A 13,453-nucleotide genomic window follows, 5' to 3' on the forward strand; every position below is an offset into this window, starting at 1 on the left:
TTGTACCTTCAGGCCAGCTGTACGAGATATTTGGATCGCTCAGTTTACCATTTGACCATCCGCTCTCCGGAAATCGTTCAAAATCTGCTTTCTGAAATCCTTAGAAAATGCTAATGAGGGTCATAAAAGTGATTCGAGAAACTCCGAATTGTTTCAACGCAGATTTATCAAAGTAAGCTTTCGGCTGTTGTTTTTTAAAGATGTATATGTGAATGATGTAACGTATTGTAATTTTCCGACGTGTTTTCCTTTATTTCCACCCAGCGAACGTTTCCTGCCTTCACTTCCAAATTGTGGAGGAACCGGGACGACTACTACCTTACAGGAGGAAAGACCTTGTTTGACAATCATGAAACCAAGCTACCAACCTACGGGAACACATCCTTCTCCAAGATTTGTCTTGGTATGAAGATCGGAGATCAGACAAGATTCATCGTCCTCTCCAAGCGCGCCAACTCCCTTTACTCACTGATCGCCGATGGTAATTACAGCGCCACCTCACTGGGTCGTGACACGTGGAAGTCACTGATTGGATCGTCAGCCTCGCTGCAGCCCAAATGTAACATGGAAGGGTTTAACTGTAAGTCTGACAAAAACTACTATGGCAAAGCAAGAATCGGTTTCCTTGGTAATGACGAAGACAACTGTGTATCTTCTGAATCCAGAATCGGGTTTGGTACTGGAGGAATACACGACCTCTCCAACACGTGTGGAAACGAGGCTAGCTTTGGAGGAGATAACGAAGACAAGCACATGTACATCAAAGCCATGGGCTACATTCTGGTGCAGTGATAACCGCAAGGAACTGAAAAACTGAACTTTGTCACTAAGGCCATAAGCCATAATTAAACTATAGAACAAAGAGTGAATGTAATCCTTCGATAAGTAAATTAACGTTTTGTCTTTCAAAAACAGCGAATGCAAAACAAAATCTTTACTGGTTATGTTTTTCTGTACTCCACCAAGAAACGTGTACGTAGTTTTATATAATTAGTATCTTTATGTAAGAAATAAAATTGGTGATGGGAGTGACGTGAGTGGTAAGAGTGTTGAAAGAAAAGAAAATAACTGAGAATATTTTATTTATTTATTTATTTATTTATTTATTTATTTATTTATTAATTTATTTATTTATTTATTTTTTTTTTTTAAGCAAAGTAATTTTGCCCAACGCAAGAATATTCAGTTTTTGGTGAGCGATTCTTCCTAACTCCACTGTCACTCAAATTAATTGTCTATCTAAATTCCTTTCTAACGGAAATGAACTAAAGACCGAGCCGTGAACTCGCTTTTTGGGTGTCTACGATGTTACTTTTGTTTCTTAATCGATAATGAAGACTATTCCACCTAAGGGACTTTCCTCAATCAACATAAGACCCGCAGCTCAAATGATTGGTTTCTTTTTGCTCGTGTTGTTTCAGACATTTTGCTCGTTGTTGCACGTTTAACATTTGGGTGGCTAAATTATCCAACCTCCCAACCCCTCCCCTATCCCCAAATTTTGGATAAACTGACAACCTGGTATTTTTTATGTTTTACTGATTCCACATGATCATCTAGAGTTAACCACTAGGTGGTTTGTCAGAAACGTTTTGTTTTCAATCGGAATTACATGTATTTTATCCCTCGCTTCCATTTCAGCTTGCTCTTTCCTCGATATCTCCTGTGGGATGGGCTTAGGAATTATGATGCATGATAAGGAAACTGCATTTGACATTGTTGTTGCTATTACGGTAAATAAAAAAAGCCACCTGCTAAGATGTTAGATTCAGTGCTTCCGCTAACGGTTTCTTTTCGAGCACGTCTTTTTCTTTTTCCTTTTTTTCTACGGAAAAGTCATGGAGTCGTAATAACTTTTCAGTGTTTCTTGACCTTTGACTGCTTTCGCCCTTATTTAGGCACCTGGCGCCCGTTTCTCAAAAGTCCCGGTAACTTATCGGGCCCGATTAGTACATTTTTAAATGTATTTTCGCCGATTAGACAGTGATTACAGACATATATGGTATTTGGCCAATGTTTTCACAGAATTATAAGATTTTAAAATTTAGTATTCAAAGTGAGCAAAAACTGACTTCCGTTAAGAAACATTTATCCCCAAAGACACTTATCGGACCCGGTAAGTTAGCAGGACTTTCGAGAAACGGACCCCAGAGGGGAGGGAAATTGTAGACAAGAGACAACCATCTTTGTATATTTTAGCAGTTTTCCATGCATGAAAGTTTGCGCAAAATCTCTGTTAATTACCCTTGGCAAGTGTTTATAACAAGAGGTGCTAATGCGGCCAAGCATTCAGATATCAAAAAAATATAATTCAACTTGAAAATAACATGGTTAAAAATGTTTAGTTGCAGAAGCGTTCCAGTTGGCTATAACAGGCACGGTTGAGGATTTGAACTCAGGTCAACTATGAAACATATACATTCTATTCATAATTGTTGTCGGCAGGTTGACAGACCGTTGTAGACATGCCAAGGATTTAATGGCAATCATCTCAATAGCATTTTAAGAGATGAAGCAAATTTTAGTAGTGAGTGATAGCAAAATACAAATTCTTCTTTGGAGGTTGTTTTGACAAGGAATAGTCTGTACGGTTTGTAGCGTGCATTGTTATTCCAGCAGTGCATTATTGGAGCATGAAGACCTGGCACTTTACAAAAATAGGTCGACTGAGCCCACCTGTCAGTGAATAGCAGTTTGGCTGTTTAATTCATTTGTCAGTAATTGCATCAATATATGCCACTCTTGTGATTGGCTAACACCTGACGTGTAAAGGGCCACAGCACCAAGGTGTGAAGCTTTTCATCAAGGTCGCAGTTCCTTCGAATTCTCTTAAGTCAACTATGCAGCGTGAAACTTTTGCTACCAAGGCTTATACTTTGATGTTTTGGACCTCATTAGCGTTTTTTCCCTCACCGCATGGGCAATTCTGTACTTCAAAAGGTCTGTACGATTTATTACGTAAGATAAAGGTTATTAAAGTCGCACTACGAGCCTAAGTTGCCCGTTTAGCCGAAGCTTAACCAAATTTCTAAAGCATGAAGCAACTGAGAGTATTGCTATTCTATCCTGAATGAGATGTAAAGCCCCGCAGCAGTATGTAGAAGGTACCCATTAATACACCTGGGTGAATAGGGAAAATGTGGAACAAAGGTTTGTGTCAAGGAACAACACAGCAATGAAGCAACCAACCTAACCTCGAATCACTGACCATTCGATTTTCCGAAGGTCCTATCGATAGTCCGACACTTTTTTTTATAAAAAAAAACCACTTAACCACCACACCTCCACGCGTTTAATTAGTTGATGGTTTAGTGCTTTATTTTGTTAAATCCGACAATAACGTTGATCTAAAGAACATCTTTAAGTGGCGCCAAGGCATTTGCGACCCTATGAGAAAAGATAATCGTACATCGCCAACTAGCGATACCTTGATCAGGCTCTTCTCCTGTATTTTCGTTTTAATAGTTCCTTAAAGATACAAGGTATGTAATTATATTCAAAGAAAAAATTCAATCTTTCGGCGATTGTAAACATGATAACATGTAAAGCAGTCAAAACTGCACGTAAATAGTTGTCGGGGTCGAAAAACGTGAAAGAGCTGATAAATACTATGAAATGGTTGTTGTTTAAGACTTGTTGAGATCAAACTAACAAATTGTTCTGAACTTGATTCAGGTAACAAATTTAAGTTCAACTTTCCAAGATGCAGATCATATTGTGGTCTATACTAAACAAGGGCCTTCATTTGGAGCAAAAATCTTGATGAGGGGATCGAGTGTTCGGCCGCTTTTGACAAGTGTACTGCTTTGTTGAACTACCCCAATAGCAAAGCGTTAATTTTAATCTCAAAGCTTTCAAACAATATACGATGTCACTGAAGGTAAAAACTGCAGGAAACAGCTTGGGGAATAAATTTACTGCGCCACTCGACAATTTTTTACCAACCGTAGGTGAGAGAAAACAACCGTTGCGTTAATTAACACAGATTGACCACTACAGATATATCAAGCTGGAAATGTGTAATAAAAATCAATAAAAGCAAATAATTGAATATTATTTGGTGTCATTGACCTGAATTATACCTTTCCAATTTAATACATTTTTGCGATCATCTAAGTGAATGATTGCATATTCAAGGGTGCTATATCGCCAAGAGGAAACTCATTCTATGTTCTAATATTTGAAAAAGATATTTCAAGACTATTTGAACTCGGCTCCTTTTTCCTAAAAACTGAACAAAATGAGTGTAATCCTTAAAATATCTTTTCTTTTTATGTGCATAACTCAGAATCAGGAACAGAAAAAGCAGACACTATTCTTATACTCCCGTAAAGATTTCGCTCTTTTAGTCTCTTTGGGAAAGTTCCCCCATAGCACCACTAGTACTGTACGACTAAGACTATTATATCAAGGCTTTGGTAGCGGTTGATTAGTTTCAGAATTTCTTTAATGGTAATATTTATTATAGTCTCTAATTCTTATGAAACTTATGAAGGAATTACTCAAATTCAGGGCGAATTGTTTATTTAAGATTTTATAAATTAGGACTAATTTCAGTTGTTTGCGTCTGGCTTCAACGGAGGGCTTTTCAACCTAAATTGGCAAGAATATCAGTTGATCGAATGTCGTATTTCGCTTTAGTTATCGCTCTGGCGGTTTGAGATTGTATGTGTTGCAGTTTATCCTTTAGCGTACGGTTTTAACGCAGGTGGTTGGACTAATGATTATATATTACATCCAGGGACTGGTTGGGAAAAAACGTCCTAACACGTTTTATGAACGTGGTACGACCGCTCGCCTTTTTACATTTATTGCTTATAGGCTTTTCAAAAGTACGTTTTTCATCGATATGAACCCCTTAGCAAGTATGCGAATCCACTCGTGATAGTTTGTTATTATCTGTAAGAGTATCATGCAGCTGACATAAGGTAGTTTATTGTTGAGATTATAGGCCGACATAGATTTGAAAAATTGAACAACTCGCTTACTAGTAGTTATTGGATCACAAAACTACAGAAGATTGGCAATACAGTTTATTTTCTGTTCTACCGATTCCTTTTCCGGCCAAGGTATTTTCTTTTTTGTTTTTGAATGAACTGAAATAAACAAGGTATACAAACCCTCAAACAAAGCCGTGTATATGCTTTTCAAAAGTACGTTTTTCATCAATATGAACCCCTTAGCAAGTATGCGAATCCACTCGTAATAGTTTGTTATTATCTGTAAGAGTATCATGCAGCTGACACAAGGTTTAATTGTTCAGATTATAGGCCGACATAGATTTGAAAAATTGATTAACTCTCATACTAGTAGTTATTGGACCACAAAACTGTAGAAGATTGGCAATACAGTTTATTTTCTGTTCTACTAATTCCTTTTCCGGTCACGATCTTTTTGTTTTTGTATAAACTGAAATAAACATGGTATACAAACGCTCAAACAAAGCCGCAAATTAACGAGTCAGAACGGGAGCAGGTGGCTTGTCAGGATACATTATTGGTCTATTATTTAAATTCATAAATGCACAGAAAGATGCTTTATTATTTGATTTGGCTTATTCATGTTTTTTCTCAGTTTGAGACGCCGTAAAATTTCTAGTAAACACTGGCGCCTATTTATTTTCAGCCCTCAAGAAGGGGACTTCGCTTATCTCAAACCGTGAGATTTGGACAAAAACCTTAAATGAGCATTTCCAAAATGATATCACACATCTGACTGAAACATAGTACTAATGGCTTGTGTATCGCGAATACAAAGCCTCATTTTGCATAGCCTGATGTAAACAGTGTATACTCTTCCAAACAAGTAAAGTAGCCCATTAGCGTGAGCTAAATGCCTTATTTTTTGCAGGAGGTGGAGTCCTAATAATATGTGAACTCCTAAATTAAATACAAAGAGATCATTTATTATTGGTAAATGGTTTATGTTTTTTCTTTTTTTTTTAAGATAACGAATCCTCTTTCTCTCCCGTCAGTTTGAAATACATAACGAGAATTCAGATAGACAAACAAATTTCAATATGCATATCACGTACTTTGCCATTTGCCATGTAACGAACTACGCTAACTTTCACGTCTGACTAAATACTTATTCTAATTTTGTTTTTCTTAGACGACTGTCGCGAACTTGAATTTAAGCCTGCACACACATTAGATGGTAAACGGCTTCAAGGCCACGTGATTCGCGCCGATGACGTCATGGATGACGGTTTCTGTGAAACATTACGCTACATGGAGCCCAACTGCGTTAGTTACAACTTGAAGAAAACGACGCGCGTAAATGGCAAATTTGGGTGCGAGCTGAGTAATTCAACCTTTGAAGGAAAAATGAAGAAGCTGGAGCCAAATCCAGACTATATTTACCGCGGAGCAAAGGTATAAATGAGTACGGGTAATGAAATTAAAATTGGTAAAATGTTTGATGAGAGAACGTGTGGAGGTTGAAAAAAAAAAAAGAAACATCACAATAAAAGACAGGAACTCAAAGGGGTGGTTCACACGAGCAGCGCAAACGCAAGCAAACACGCGTGTTAACTACCACAACGCAAATAGAAACGCAGGCTTAAGCGCCAACGTAAGACTGAAATAGAAAAGTTATCGTTTACTTGAGCTTACATTGGCGCTTGCGTTTGCATTTCCCAAGTGTGAACCGGGGCAACGCAAATGCAAGCGCAAACGCAAGATAAAAATAGTCGTTCCATGTCTGTACGGCGGCTAACGTTCGAACCAAGATGGCCTCCTCCTCCACCATCTTTAATCTCGTTCCAAGAGTCCTCGTTTCCCGACTGCTGGTCTACGGTAACGCGGATTCTGGGAACAAGATTGCCGCCATCTTTGGATACTGCAATGCGCGTGCGCATCTCATTCTTCTTGCGTTTGCATTCGACGTGTGAACGTCGCTTGCGCTTGCGTTTGCGTCGTACGGGTGAACCAGCCTAAAGCGATGAAGGAACTCATAGATAACCTCAATCTCAAATGTCGAGATTTCCTTTGAAATCATACAAATCATGTTGAAATCGAATAGGTGTATCTTTTGCCTATCAGTTTTATCAGCATTCTGTAATAATATTTGCAGTATAACGGGTACCTTTGCGAAACTACAATAACAATAAAGAATTGTTAGTGGTTCCCAATTGCAACCTTGAAACCTATGAAAAGCCTGCTTTTTCAGTCATTGCACCCACACTTTGGAATAATCTACCGGTTGATATAAGACTACAGCTTACTTTATAACCAGAGTTAAGACATTTTTATTTAGTTGTTGTTTTAAAATGTTTCTTATTTTCCATGTGTTTTTAAATTAGTAAGTATTATACTATCTTAGTAGTTTTGTTAAGCGCCATTGGTTGAATAGTGGAAATAACGCTATTGAAATAACCATTATTAATATTATTGTTGTTATTTTCAATCCATAACGCGAGGTCCGTAAAATTACTCCCACACATGCGCACTGGCTACTAATCAATGATAAATAACTATAATTTCTAATGACAGACAAGACGTGTTCAGACCAGTGATCTAATTGGAAACTAGGATTATGATTTATTAGCGAGTTTTGAGATAATGAGTAATTATCATGTGTGTTATTGTTCATTTAATATTTGCCGGTCTGTTTGTCTCAGAATGCATGTTTGAAGACGTCTTGCAAGAACAATGCAACCTGTCAAACCGGTTTTACAGACAAAGGATACCGCTGTTTGTGCACCACTGGATTCATGGGTTCTCTCTGTGAGACTGGTATGACGAGTTTCTTAGCTGACAATGCTGATTATCCTCTTTCATTTAAAATACTTAGCTTCGACCACAAGTACGCGCACGCTATGTGACATCGATGCAAAGTACTATTTTTTGCTTATTTTTTGCTAAGAATAGTAGGCTGAGTATCAGGCTTTTCGGGGGAGGGGGGGGGGGGGGAGGGGGAAGAGAGAAAGGGGAAAGAACATATTCGTGACCTTCTTAATCCGTATATAAGGATTCTCTTCTCCTCCTCCCCCCCTCACCTCCCTCTCCACTCCCCCTCTCGTTAGTAAGAACTGATACTCAGGTTACATGAATAGTTGAGATCGAACTTACCCTAGAAGATCCTTATAAATTTTTTATGAATTTTATTCAGCGTAATAAGAACACATTACAGTCACATAAAAACTTGCACATACTTGCTATTTGATTAAACTATTTACATGCATTATAATAAACAGCTGTATCGTAAACTGGCTTGATACTGTATGGTTACAATCCTGCAGACAGAAAAGCCACATTTTCAACTTCTTTATTCTCCTTGGCAAACGACGTATTTTTCAAAATCGGTTTGAGCAAAATAAAAAAAGAACAAGACTATTGTGTAAAGAAACATACTAAACTTCCAAGGGTCAAATAAACAAGTTCCGTTTCGTATGGAAACCTCTCCTCTGTTTATTATAAATTTTAGATATCAACGATTGCAAAACTGGAACACACAAATGCAGTGCCGTAGCTGTGTGCAAGAATACCAAGGGATCATTCAACTGTACGTGTCAACCAGGATATTACGGAAATGGACGAGATTGTGTACCAGGTGACGTTTTGGTTTGCTTTTGTTTAACGTTTTCCTTTCCTTAAGGAGGAATCTGCCTACAGTTATTTCTTTTCTTATATAAGACAATGTTAATAGAAGTCAAATGCATGTTTTGTTTCGTTTTCTTTTTCTAATCTTGGCACAGAAAGTAAGGAACTCCGAGATAGTTTGCTAAAAGGCTATACAAGAAGATTATGCATAACAATGATGTTCATTGCGATAGCACGGAAACAAATTTATTTTAGTTGAGGACCTGGCTAGGCCCAGGTATCTGTCACATTTGCTGTTGTCTTTGTAGCTTTTCCTCTTCTTTTGCCCTTACAGCCGGCCTCTGGGACAGCTAAATCAATTACTTGGCACGTCTGCTCACCCTCGTTCGCAGCCAGCAATCCAGGCCTTCCTTGCTCCAATCTCATTTTAGCCTAACTTTTTTCCTTAATTGTTAGCAGGGACATTTTCTTTTCAAGGCTTTTATCGAACCCAGTTAAAACTGCGCATCATTTCTTTAAATTGAAGTGACAGGTACGGACGTGTTGTGCGTTCTATTTTTGTTTGTTTGTTGTTCTTCTCTTTCATTTTCGTGCTGTGATGCAGTGTCGACGTGCAAGGCTATTTATAACAAAAATACATAAGTATGAAGAATTACGAAACTCAAGGATGAACCTTAGCTATTTACATTTTTGTTTTCTTTGCTCTGTTTTTGTTATTTGTTTTTTGTTATTATTAATATTATTATTATTATTATTATTAATATTATTATTATTATTATTATTATTATTAATATTATTATTATTATTATTATTATTATTATTATTATTATTAGACAGAGACATAGAAAAAGAGAGACATCTTTTAGTTCAACATGATGATTCGTCAATTGCCAGCAAATTATTTTCCAATACAAGAAAGCCGTGTACAAATCCTTAAAATTCATGCAGTAAGTAGTAATTCAAACATTTTGCCAAATCATCTTAACAACGATGTAATCCAGTTATAAGGTTGTATAGGACAGAGTAAGTTAAAATTTCACCTGCGTGACCTCAAGGTTATTCTAGTTGTAATTCGGGCTCGCCTGGATTGGCACTCGCTGCCTGCGAGGCAGTCTACTTCCTTGTTTTTCTTGATTGGTTTTTTTAATCAACTTGAATAAACTTCCAAAAGTAGATGTATCTCTGTTTTTCATTAATTTATTTATTGGTTTGTCTACTTATTTGTCCATTTATTTGTTTATTTATTTATACATAATTATTAATTTAAATGTGTAACTGGACTCATTATAGTCTACCACTTGGGGAATTAACTTGAAGAAACGTAATTTAGTTATCATAGGTAATTTAGGAAAGGATACTGCTAAGTGCCAGAATCACGAGGCTACATAACTTCTCTGATCAAGCAAGCGAAAAGCCAGGAAGGTATTCGGCTTGTATCATCACACAAGAAACTGATAAGTTTCTTCCAAGTGCAGAAGTTAAGAATATGTTTGTACAAAAGAATTTGTCCTATGCTAGTGACGAAACGATGGAAGAGGTTACGCTCTCTTTACATTGACGAGAGAACATGTGAGAGTTATTTCCAACACTTGAGTTCCTTGACACAAGACGGGAGAAGAAAATAGTGAAACAGAGAAATGCGCACGAGAGAATTTGAAAAGCCAGTCAAGGCCTTGACGAGGAAGCAGCTTAGACTGTATTTGCAACAACAAGGTTTCGAAGTCAGCGGAAGTAAACAAGAACTAGCTGTAAGGCCGGTTTTGAGTTTCGAGCCACAGGCGTGTTGGGACGAAGTCTAAGGTCGAGGGTACTCCTCAAGAGAATCTTAGCACGCCTTTATCTTTGGATAAAAGCGATTCCTAGCAAAAATTGAGTGATTAATATTCTATATCCAGTGAATCATCAAATGCTTCTGAATCAGAAGAATCTGAATATTATTTAAGAGTAGCTTTGGGGTATTGTTTGTTCCCGATGAAAATGTCAGGCAAATTAACTGTTTAAACAACACAAGGACCTGTTAGTAAATAAGAAAGTACTCTCAATACTACAGTGAGAGGCGTAACAACACATAAGGAGTTAAGTTCGTGAGGGAGGGGGGTTGTTGTTTGGCATGCAATGGGGTTCATATTTAATTTTTCGTCTACCTCTTTCCCATTTCCCAATCCCCTCCTCCCCTCCCACTCCTGCTAATTGTTTCCCAGTCCCTAAACAGGAAGACAGGAAAAAACTCCATTCAGTATCGAATAGAATGCTGACAGATATTTAAGAAAAGATCGTCATTTAATATAAAAGTATTGTTAGGTACTTTTGTAGAAAGGAATAAAAAAATTTTGTAGGATTGCCAAGTCCGTTATTTTATTTTATATTTTTTGATTTTCTTTTAATCAGGACGTCCCAAGGAAACAAAGCTTATTTACTTCAAATGCCATCTGGGATGGTTCCTTTGTACTGTCACATGTCAAGCCATGGGCTAGGAGCATGTGGAGGAGGCGGATGGACACTGGTCATGAAAACTAATGGCAATAAGGTATCACATGACAACCAACAGTTTGTTGTATGTAGGAATATGCACATCAATATATTCTTGATCCGTATATTTGAAAGAATTGTGAAAACTTCTTTTGTACCTTCACGAGTTGTACGAGATATCTGGATACTTTGATACAAATTTTTGAGCGTTCACTCTCCGCCGGAAAATCATTCAAATTCTGCTTTCTTTAAATACTCGAAGAATGTTTATGAAGGTTATGAAAGAGATTCGAGAAATTCCAGAATCGGTCAAAACAGATTTTTCAAAGCAAACTTTCGACACATTGGTGGAAATGGGAATGGTGTAACTTGCTTTAATTTTCCTACCCGTTTTATTTATATATATATTTATTTATTTATTTATTTATTTATTTATTTATTTATTTATTTATTTATTTATGTTTTTACTCAGCCAACGTTTCACTTCACTTCCAAATTCTGGAGCAACAAGGTCGACTTCAACCTTCAAGGAGGAAAGACTTTGTTTGACAAACATGAGACAAAGCTACCAACCTAATGGAACACACCGTTTTCTAAGATCTGTATCGGTATGAAGATCGGACATCAGACAAGATTCATTGTCATCACCAAGCACGCCACATCGCTGCACTCACTGATTGCTGATGGTAATTACCGCGCCACCTCATTGGGTCGAAACGCGTGGAAGTCGCTTCTCGGTTCTCTTGCATCCTTACAGCCAAATTGTAACAAAGAAGGGTTCAACGCTGTGATTCCAGGCGATAGCTTTAGACCCAAAGCCAGAATCGGCATCATTGCTAATGAACAAAATGACTGCAATACTCCTGATTCCAGAATCGGTTTTGGTACTGGAGGAAACCCTTATAACTCCAACACGTGTGGAAACCAGGCTAATCACGGAGGAGATAACGGAGACAAGGACACCAAAGCCATGGGTTACATTCTGGTGCAGTAATAATCGCAAGGAACTGAAAAACTGAACTTTGTCACAAAGGCCATAAGCCATAAGTAAAGTATAGAACAAAGAAATGTAATCCTTCGATAAGAAAACAGCTTTTTTAAGTTTTAAAAACAACAAACGCAACAAAAAATTGTGCTGGTTATGTTTTTCTGTACTTAACCAAGAAACATGGATGCAGTGTTGATTAGTTTCTTTATAGAAGAAATAAAATTGGTGATGGGACTGACTTGAGTGGTAAAAGTGTTGACAGGAAAGAGAATAAGCAAAGTATTTGCCCAACGCAAGAAAACTCAGTTTTGTGAGCCAACCTTCTCAACTCCACTGGCCTGCCAAATGATCCCAAATGCACTCAAATCAACTGTCCATCCAATTCTTTCCTCCAGAAAATTAACTAAATAACGAGAACTCGCTTGTTGGGGTGTCTAAGGGGTTACTTTTGTTTCTTATCGATAGATCGAGCGATTGATTCACTCTTTTACGGCTCGGTATTTGGAAATTTTGATTTGAATACTAAATGGGGATTCTTTGGGAAAAAAAGGCCTAAACTAAGACATTGAATCAGTTATATATAAAAATAGCAGCTGGTCAGTTCGCGCAAAATTCGTGTAATGGGGGACGGGAGGGGGTTTAGCCTACCCAGATCCTAATGTTCGTTAAAGATTTTTTAGTTTCTGTCATCATCGTATGAGTATCACGATACTCACAGGACAATAACTTTTTCGCAACATCACGAGGCTTTTTCCCAAATATTCACCCACAGTAAAAATACTTAGCCTCGCTTTCATAGTTAGGATGAGGCCCTTTTATAACAGAGAGTATTCATTAGTTCGCCCTCTCAGTCTGCAGGCCTTCAACTTCAAATGCCACTATTGGTCACTGGTTGGACACTTGTTTCGGTTAAATGTAAACATGAGGAGGAGGTGAAAAATGATGACGTTAACTTACCCACTCCAAAAAGGATCAGAAGAATGCCTGTCCACTGCATTTTGGTTTTGATGCTGCTGCGTTTAAACGAACTGTTACAAATGGTAACAGGCTCAAAGTCTACATACTATATCACGTGTAATGCTAATTCAACTCGGCGTGTGACAGGTGCACCTTATGTAAAGACAGGCATTAAACGTTTTTACGAAATCGCATGGTTGTGGACTCCTTAAGGACAAGCGGAAGAGATACGTTATAAACGTTATAAACTTTATTTATAAACAAAAGGTGACACTTTCATAAAAAAACAATGTATAATTTGTTTGGGTGCATGATCTCGTAACGAGGCAGGGCTGCTAATTAAGTGGATATTAATTAACAGTATTGACATTTAAATTCATCTAGTAATCTTCCCTGCCAGAAAAGAAATAAGACAATCAGCTTGTAGGTGAAAGCTCAAAGGGCATGTTGGCTTTGAGACAAATGTTCAAATTCAGGGGAAGGCATTGTAGGATGT

The 13,453-nt window shown here is 37.6% G+C and overlaps 2 pseudogenes across 1 annotated transcript; both read left to right on the plus strand.

Annotated features, from left to right (window-relative positions):
* Positions 1-792, plus strand: part of LOC146471419 (putative skeletal organic matrix protein 5 pseudogene) — a 970-nt pseudogene extending 178 nt beyond the window's left edge.
* Positions 793-6,043: 5,251 nt separating this feature from the next.
* Positions 6,044-12,239, plus strand: LOC146471420 (uncharacterized; annotated as a pseudogene). The gene is made up of 6 exons (XR_014866810.1): positions 6,044-6,374; positions 7,622-7,736; positions 8,428-8,553; positions 9,148-9,181; positions 10,935-11,070; positions 11,485-12,239. The product of XR_014866810.1 is annotated as an uncharacterized LOC146471420 (transcript).
* The last annotated feature ends 1,214 nt before the right edge of the window (positions 12,240-13,453 follow it).

This window comes from Pavona decussata, unplaced genomic scaffold (genome assembly GCF_977016875.1).
Source record: "Pavona decussata unplaced genomic scaffold, jaPavDecu1.1 SCAFFOLD_104, whole genome shotgun sequence".
Lineage (NCBI taxonomy): Eukaryota > Metazoa > Cnidaria > Anthozoa > Scleractinia > Agariciidae > Pavona > Pavona decussata.